Here is an 8237-nt window from a genome sequence, read left to right on the forward strand (position 1 = left end):
TTAAAATCTAGGCAAAATTATTCACGATAATATTTGGAATATAATGCCGATTTAAAAAATAACATTATGAACTTTAAAAATAATTTGGACATGATATCACTTCTATTGTCAAGAAAACCAAATATGGCAACTGGAATTTTTTAAATATAGATTTGTCACCAAAATTAGGAGAAATGAGTTAAGGGTAATAACAACAAATGGGATTTGTGTAAAATTGCTGACACAACAAATTGCCTAACGTCATGATATTAAATAGTGAATTCTCTTTTAAAAATGTGGAAATGGCCAATGGTCAAGTAAGAAAGGATCAGTAGCATTTACAACATTTCTTTAGCATATAGGTAAATTATTTATAAGTATTGCTTGTTATGTATCCAGCTCTGTAATTCCATACTGAAATAATATTTGTTGGGGGTGTAAGCTCAGTTCCATGTGGACAGTCTCGGGCAGGTAAAGGTGAGAGCTTCTAAACCTTAGAGTTCTCATGAGGCCCCCCAGGAAACAGCAGGGAATTGAGGAGTGAGATCTCGTGTATTTCCGCCTCTTCCCGTGAGAATGTGATGGGAGAGAGCATCACTGCCCTCGAGACTGGCCCGGATCTGGGCACACCTATTGTAATCTAACAGGCACGGTATTCAGGTGCAAACTATGCGGCAGGAGAGCTTAAGTAGGGTCAGGAAAGCCCGAAGGCGCTCTTAGCGCTGAGGGGCCCTTACAGGACAGAAGGCCCCTTTTCCTCTCTTCGCTCTTCCCTCTCCCCTCTCTCCCCACTTCCACTTCTGCTTTCATTCTCTTACTGTAAGATCTTTGCCTCCTTGGGAGATTTCTCTCTCTCTCCTAAGGAAGAGTTCCCCCTGCACATGTAACCAGGACCCTGAATAAAGCCTAACCCTCGTTCGACTCTGGAAAGTCTCTTCTCTCATACGTTTATCCGGTTTGGCCAGCCGAAGACCTGCGATATAGGTAAGGTAAGACTCGGGTAGCCCTCAGGCCTCTAGGCCTGGCAAATATTAAGGATAATTTGAGTGTAAGGGGAAAAAAAGCATCCCAGAGACTTTAATTCCTACTATATAGATATTATTATTATTAATAGCTAGTATTTATAAAATGTCTACTATGTGCCAGATACTGTGCTTTACAAATTATAACTCTGGAAGGTAGGTGTTATTATCTCCACTTAAAGTTGAGGAAACTTGAGTCGGAGGGTAAGTGACTTGCCTAAAGTCACACAGCTAGTCTAAGTTACCATTTTAATTCCGGTGTTCTTGACTCCTGGCCCAGCACTCTCTCCACTTAGCTCTGGCTGCTTCCATATTCTATTAGTTGCTAAGAAGGGATCATACTCCTGAATCTCAGACCATTCTATTTAATTCAACAGATACTTAATAAGCTCTTTCTGCATACCTTTACTGTGTTACCTCTTATGGAAGATACAAAGTTCAGATATGATATGGTCTCAAACCTCTTCAACTTAGAATTCAGTAAGTGGGGTAATGAATGTACCCAGGCAATTATACAATGCTCCAAAATACACAACAAATGCATTAGAAAGGTAAAATCAAAGAGGTCCAAGAGAGGGAAGGTCCCAAGTGGCTAGGGACATCAGCACAAACTTCCTGGAGATGACATTTGATGACTTAAAGGCTATATAGAAATTCAGAAGATAAAAGAGGAAACAGAATTCCAGACTATGAGAAATGCTTGGAAGGAAACCACAAAGCCTAGCTTTACTTTAATTATTGCTAAATCACAAATAAGCTATCATCCTAAATCTATCTCTATTGATGTCTCCCCTACTTTTTTCTGTCATTACTTGGTCTACACTTGACTTCTAGTGGAATTACTATTCAATAGACTTTTATAACCATCTAATATAGAACGAGGTACTATGCTAAGTGCTAAGTATGATGAGGAGAAATGCTAAAAAAACAAAAAAACAACAACAAAACAGTCCTTGCCTTTAAGGAGCTTAAGTTCTACTGGGGATCATAAATTTAGAGAAAGAAAGATGCTTAGGGGGATAGTTAGTAAAATTTAATGAATAATTTTATAATTCATTTAGGAAAATTTGTATTTTATAATTACACAAATTTACAGATGAGGTAACTGAGACCCAGTGGAGTTGATCAATTTGTTCAATATGATACAGATAGTAAAGAATAGAGCAGGGACTCAAACCTAGATCCTCTGCTTTCAAATCCCAGCATCCTTTCTACTCTACCAAAGGAATACAAGATCAGAGATCTTTAAATCTGGAAGCGATTTTATAGATCACTCATTTTACATATGAAGAAAATGAGGCCAACGAGGGGTAAGCAGATTGGTCAAGGATAAAAGCTATTAAATGATGAAGCAAAGACTGAACCCTGGCCCTCTGCATTTTCCACCAGGTTCAATCCCTTTGGACTTCTCCATCATTCTCCTATTTCCCCAGCCACAAGTAGGTACATTTCTCCCCTTTCAGTTTCTTTTTATCTGTTGTCTTTCCAATTAGTATATAACCTCCTTGAGGGTAGAAATTATCTTTCTTTTTGCTTATATTTATATTCTCAGCACTTAGAACCATGCCTAAACTTAATGTTTATTGACTGACTGATGAACTTTAACTCCAAAACCAGTGCTCTTTCTGGGAAAGGAAAGTAAATAGAAAATTATTTGAAGGAGAGCACCAACAACTAGAAGAACTGGGTAAGTTTTCCCAGAGGATGTTACCTGAATTAAGTATTGAAGAGAGCTAAGGGTTCTAAGAGACAGAGGTAAGGATGGAGTGAATTTCAGGCATGGTGGATCCCCTTGTGCAAAGGAGCAGGAACAGGAGCAGGAGATAGTATGTTAAGAAGCAATGCAGTGGAATCAGTGATGGTCCTTGAAAGTGGTAAGACCTGGGGTCAAGTAGCTCATTCTGATTTCTTTCTAAAGGAAAGAAAATGAGCATTTATTAAACACCTATTATGTGTCAGGTCACAAAAGAATGATACAAGAAAGATCTTAACATCACTAAAAACTATGATGATGTGGTTACTGATCTAGAGCCAGACATCCTGGAGGATGAAGTCATCACCTTAGGAAGCACTGCTAACAATAAGAGTAATGGAAATGATGGAATTCCAGCTGAGATACTTAAAATCCTAAAAGAGTATGGTGTTAAAGTGCTACAAATTTGGGAAAGTCAACAGTGGCCAATGGAATGGAAAACATCAGTTTATGTCTCAATCTTAAAGAAGGGGAATGCCAAGGAATGTTCAAATTACTAACAATTGCACATTTCACACACCAGCAAAGTTGTTGCTTAAGATTCTGCAAGCTAGGCCTCAGCAATATATGAGGTAAGAATTACCAGAAGAACAGGCTGGTTTTCAAATAGGCAGAAGAACTAGAGACCAAATTGCCAACATTTGATGGATTATGGAAAAAAAGCAAGGGAGTTCCAGAAAGAAAGAAAAAAATTATTTCTGCTCCATTGACTACACTAAAGCCTTTTACTGTGCGGATCATAACAAAATGTGGCAAATCCTCAAAGAGATGGGAGTACCAGATCACCCTACTTTTCTCCCAAGGAACTTGTATGCCAGTCAAAAAACAACAGAACTAAACTTGGAACAACTCATTGGTTTAAGATTGGAAAAGGAGCATGACAAGGCTGTATATTATCACCTTATTTATTTAATGTATATGCAGGGGACATCATGTGAAATGCCAGTTTGGATGAATCAAAAGCTGGAATTAAGGTTCCCAGGAGAAATATCAGAAATACAGACAATACCACTATGATGGCATTAAGAAGCCTCTTGATGAGGGTGATAGAAGAGAGCTAATTCAAAAATTAACATAGAACCCCCCAAACTAAGATCTCAGCAACTGGTACCATCATCTCCTGGCAATTAGAGGTAGGAGATATGGAAGCAGTGTCAGATTTTATAATCTTGAGTTCAAAGATCACTGCAGATGGTGACTGCAATCACAAAATTAAAAGATGCTTGCTCCTTGGAAGGAAAGCTATGGCAAATCTGGACAGCAGAGTAAAAAGCAGAGATATCACCTTGATGACAAAAGTCTGTAGAGTCAAGGCTATGGCTTTTCCAATGTATGGCTGTGAGAGTTGGACTGTAAGACAGCTGAGTGCTGCAGAATTGATGCTTTCAAATTATTGTGTTGGAGAAGACTCTTGGGAGTCCTTTGGACAGCAAGGACATCAAGTCAGTCATTACTTAAATTAATTCAGACTGTTCACTGGGAAGGCAAATACTGAAGCTGACTTTAAATACTTTGGTCACATGATGAGAAGACTAGACTCATTGGAAAAGACCTTGATGTTGGGAAAGACTGAACACAAAAAGAGAAGTGGATGACAGAGGATGAGATGGACAGAGAGTGCCATGGAAACAATGAATAGGAACTTTGACAAACTTTGAGTGATAATGGAGAATAGAGGTCTTAAGCACTATGGTCCATGGGGTCACAAAGAGTTGTACTTGACTGAATGACTGAACAACTTGTGTCAGACACTCGGTGAAATTCTTCACAAATATTACTTTATTTGATTCTCCCAGCAACCCTAGAAGATAGATGCTGTTATTATTCTCATTGTGCAGATGAAGAAAATGAGGTAGATGTAGTGACTTGCCCAGGGTAACACAGTGAATGTCTGAGGATAGATCTGAACTTAGGTCTTCCTGATTCCAGGCTCAGATCTCAATCCTCTGTCCCACTTCACTATTTCTGAAACAAACAAAATTAATCAACAACATTTTTATTCATATATTTTGTTTTTCTATCACCTTCATTTTTGAATATTTCCTTCCCAGGGAGCCAACCTTTAAGATAGCACAGAATAATAAAGAGGGGGGACAAAGCAGTTCAGAAATACTAACCAACATATCAACTGAGTCTGACAGCATGTACATTTTTTCACACCCTCATCCCATATCTCTACAAAGAAGAAATAGGTTTGCATTTTCTTACGTTCACTCTGGGGCCAAACTTAAATCTCTGACATTTGCTAGCTGTATAACCCTGGGCAAGTCACTTACTGCCTCCAAGCCTCAGTTTTAGAACATCTACATTTACATTTCAGGGTTGTTGTAAGGATCAAATGAGCTAGTGTTGCATAAAAGTGCTTTGCAAACTAAGGGAGTGCTATGTGTATATTTTCTCCTTAGATGCCAAGGGTTGGGTGTACGTCTATTCCTTATTTCTCTCTATTTATACAAAAACTAGATTTAAAAAAAATAAGGGACTTGCTAAATAAAAAAGGTTAAAAGTCAAATAAAATACTGTGATATACAAAAGTATGGAACCAATCATCTATTAAGATCTACCCCAAAGCCTCATTGCATTGAGGTGATCTTGGATTCATGAAATCTAGCCTAACATAGAACAAGCTCTAACAAGTATTCACCACCAGTTTCACCACCACCAGGGGAGAGGAGAGTATGGAGCTAGAGACAAGCACATTAATTACATGGAAAAGAAACTATCACTGGTGCCCCAATGGTGAACATACTGGCCAAAAAAAAAAAAAAATGAAAGAAGTCCATGAAGGATAAAGCAGGACAAGAACTGGCCTAACCAGGAGCCACATGGATAGGCTTAGAGTTTATAAGAGCTATTTAATGCTACTAAGAATAACACTGATGGCTCTCCATTGGTTCCTATATCTGGCTTCACTGTTATTCTATTGGGAGAGAGATAACACAGTTTTCCAAATCTATTTCTTAAGAGCTGGTTTTGTTGTTGTTTAAAAAGAGTTGTTTCTGTTGTCTAAGATAAAATGGCTATCCATTGCATTGCTAAGCTATGGGTTTTACTATTCAAATACTTCAGAGAAAGAAAAGGTGAGGGTAGAGTGGAGAATGGAGCTCACAGTGGGAAAAGAGAAATTTTACAAATATAGGGACCTTTCCTGGTTGGAATGACTAGAGCATGAACAAAAAATTAATTTTTGATTCATATTTTCATAACATTCAGGATAAGACCTGTATGTGTGATTTCATTAGAAGAGGACATTCCTGTATGAGAGATCAGCAACGTTACTGAAACTTAAAGTGGGTATCCTTGACCCTTTTTGTTTCAGGTTAAAAAAATTTAGTTAATACAAATCTATTTTTATCCCTCTTACTTCCCTACCTATTGGGGGAGAAAAGGAAAAATAAACCCCATATAATCTATCATCTATCATCTATCTATCTATCTATCTCTCTATCTATCTCTCTATCTATCTCTCTATCTACCTACCTACCTACCTACCTATCTATCATCTATCTATCTATCTATCTATCTATCTATCTATCTATCTATCTATCTATCTATCTATCTGTCTGTCTGTCTGTCTGTCTGTCTGTCTGTCTGTCTGTCTGTCTGTCTGTCTATCTATCTATCTATCTATCTATCTATCTATCTATCTATCTATCTATCTACCTACCTACCTATCTATCATCTATCTATCTATCTATCTATCTATCTATCTGTCTGTCTGTCTGTCTGTCTGTCTGTCTGTCTGTCTGTCTGTCTGTCTATCTATCTATCTATCTATCTATCTATCTATCTATCTATCTATCTATCTATCTATCTACCTACCTACCTACCTACCTATCTATCATCTATCTATCTATCTATCTATCTATCTATCTATCTATCTATCTATCATCTATATTTAAGCTAAACTGATTCCTGTGTTGGTCATGTTAAAAAAAAGATTCAATTTGCAATCTGTGACCACCAACTCTCTATCAGGAGGTGGTAGCACCTTTCACGAGGGGTCATATCATTGCTTTGATCTAAAGGTTTTCAAAGTTGTTTGTACTTACACTGTTTTGGTTATTTTTTATCAATTATTCTGATTATGTTTGCTTCACTGGATCAGTTCAAATAAGTGTTCCTAGGTTGTTTTTCTGAAACTTCCACCTTCATTATTATAACACAAAACTATTATATTACATTAGTATGCCCTAATTTGTTCACCCTTTTCCACAAAAAGCTGCTCTAAATATTTTTGTATTGTGGGTCCTTTTCTCCATTGTTTGATTTCTTTAGGGGTCCAAGACTCGTTATGGTATCACTAGGTCAAAGGGGTATGCACAGCTTAATAACTGTCTGGGGATGGCTCCAAATTACTTACCAGAATGACTATATTAATTCACACCTCCAAGAGTACATTAATGTGCTTATTTTGTTTCTTTTCCTTATCTTTCTGCACCCACATGTCTACTAGCATTCATCATTTTCCTTTGAAAAAAATCAAATAATAAATATGAAGTGGAAACTTAAAGTTGCTCTAATTTGCATAATTAGAAAAAATTTTTGACTTGAGGCACTTTTTCATATTTCATATAACTTAATTTCCCATCTTTAGAAAACTGCCTATTCTCATCCTCTGACCATTTATCAATTGGGGAATGGCTCTCATTCTTATAAATTTCAGTAAGTTCCTTATATATCTTAGAAATGGGATCCTTGTCAGAGCAACTTGCAAGAAAAATTCCCCACTCCCTTCCATTTAACTATTTCCCTTCTCATTTAAGCAATGGGTATTTTTTGTACAAAAATTTAAATTTTATGTAATTATAACAGTGACTGCCCTAGACGGCTTAAATGTCAGGTATGTTACATTTTTCTTCTCCTCCATGCTTCTACAGTATACTTAAGGAGTTTATTGGAGGTCACTGTCATTAACTCATGCTCTCATTATTTATATTATTTCAACTTTAGAGGTCTTCTGCACTCTAGTTCCATCTAACTGTTTAAAAGTTAGATTAGCTTTTTACAAAGGAATATTTTCTTCAAAGGTATGTAACAAGAGCAAATATAGAAGCATCCCATCTCCAAGACCTGGGAGGAACAAATTTTTCAGGAGTCTTTTACTTTTATAAGCTTATGTACTTTTTTTTTTTTTTGCTAAGATGTTAATTCGCCTTATGTCTTTCCCTCATTTCTTTTCTAATTCTCTCCTTTAACCCTCTCATTTTATGTAAAAGCAAGTAGTTAAGTGTTTTTTTTCAACTTTTGCTTCATTGTTTCCCAGAAATTCTAGTTGAATTTGTGTCCAAGCTCTTTTTTTTTCTTTGAGGTTTTGCTTGCTAGTGTTTTGGAGACATTCTTTTCTTCCAGGTTTTTTGTCTTGGACATCTCTGCCACTACAATATAAGTTTTTGGTTGGATTCTGTTTTGGTTATACTTTCTCCCAGCCTTACTCTTGGAATCTGGATTTTGTGTTAGAGTCAGGCTCTATTCATTTCTGG

This window comes from Notamacropus eugenii, chromosome 7, assembly GCF_028372415.1.
Source record: "Notamacropus eugenii isolate mMacEug1 chromosome 7, mMacEug1.pri_v2, whole genome shotgun sequence".
Classification (NCBI taxonomy): Eukaryota; Metazoa; Chordata; class Mammalia; order Diprotodontia; family Macropodidae; genus Notamacropus; species Notamacropus eugenii.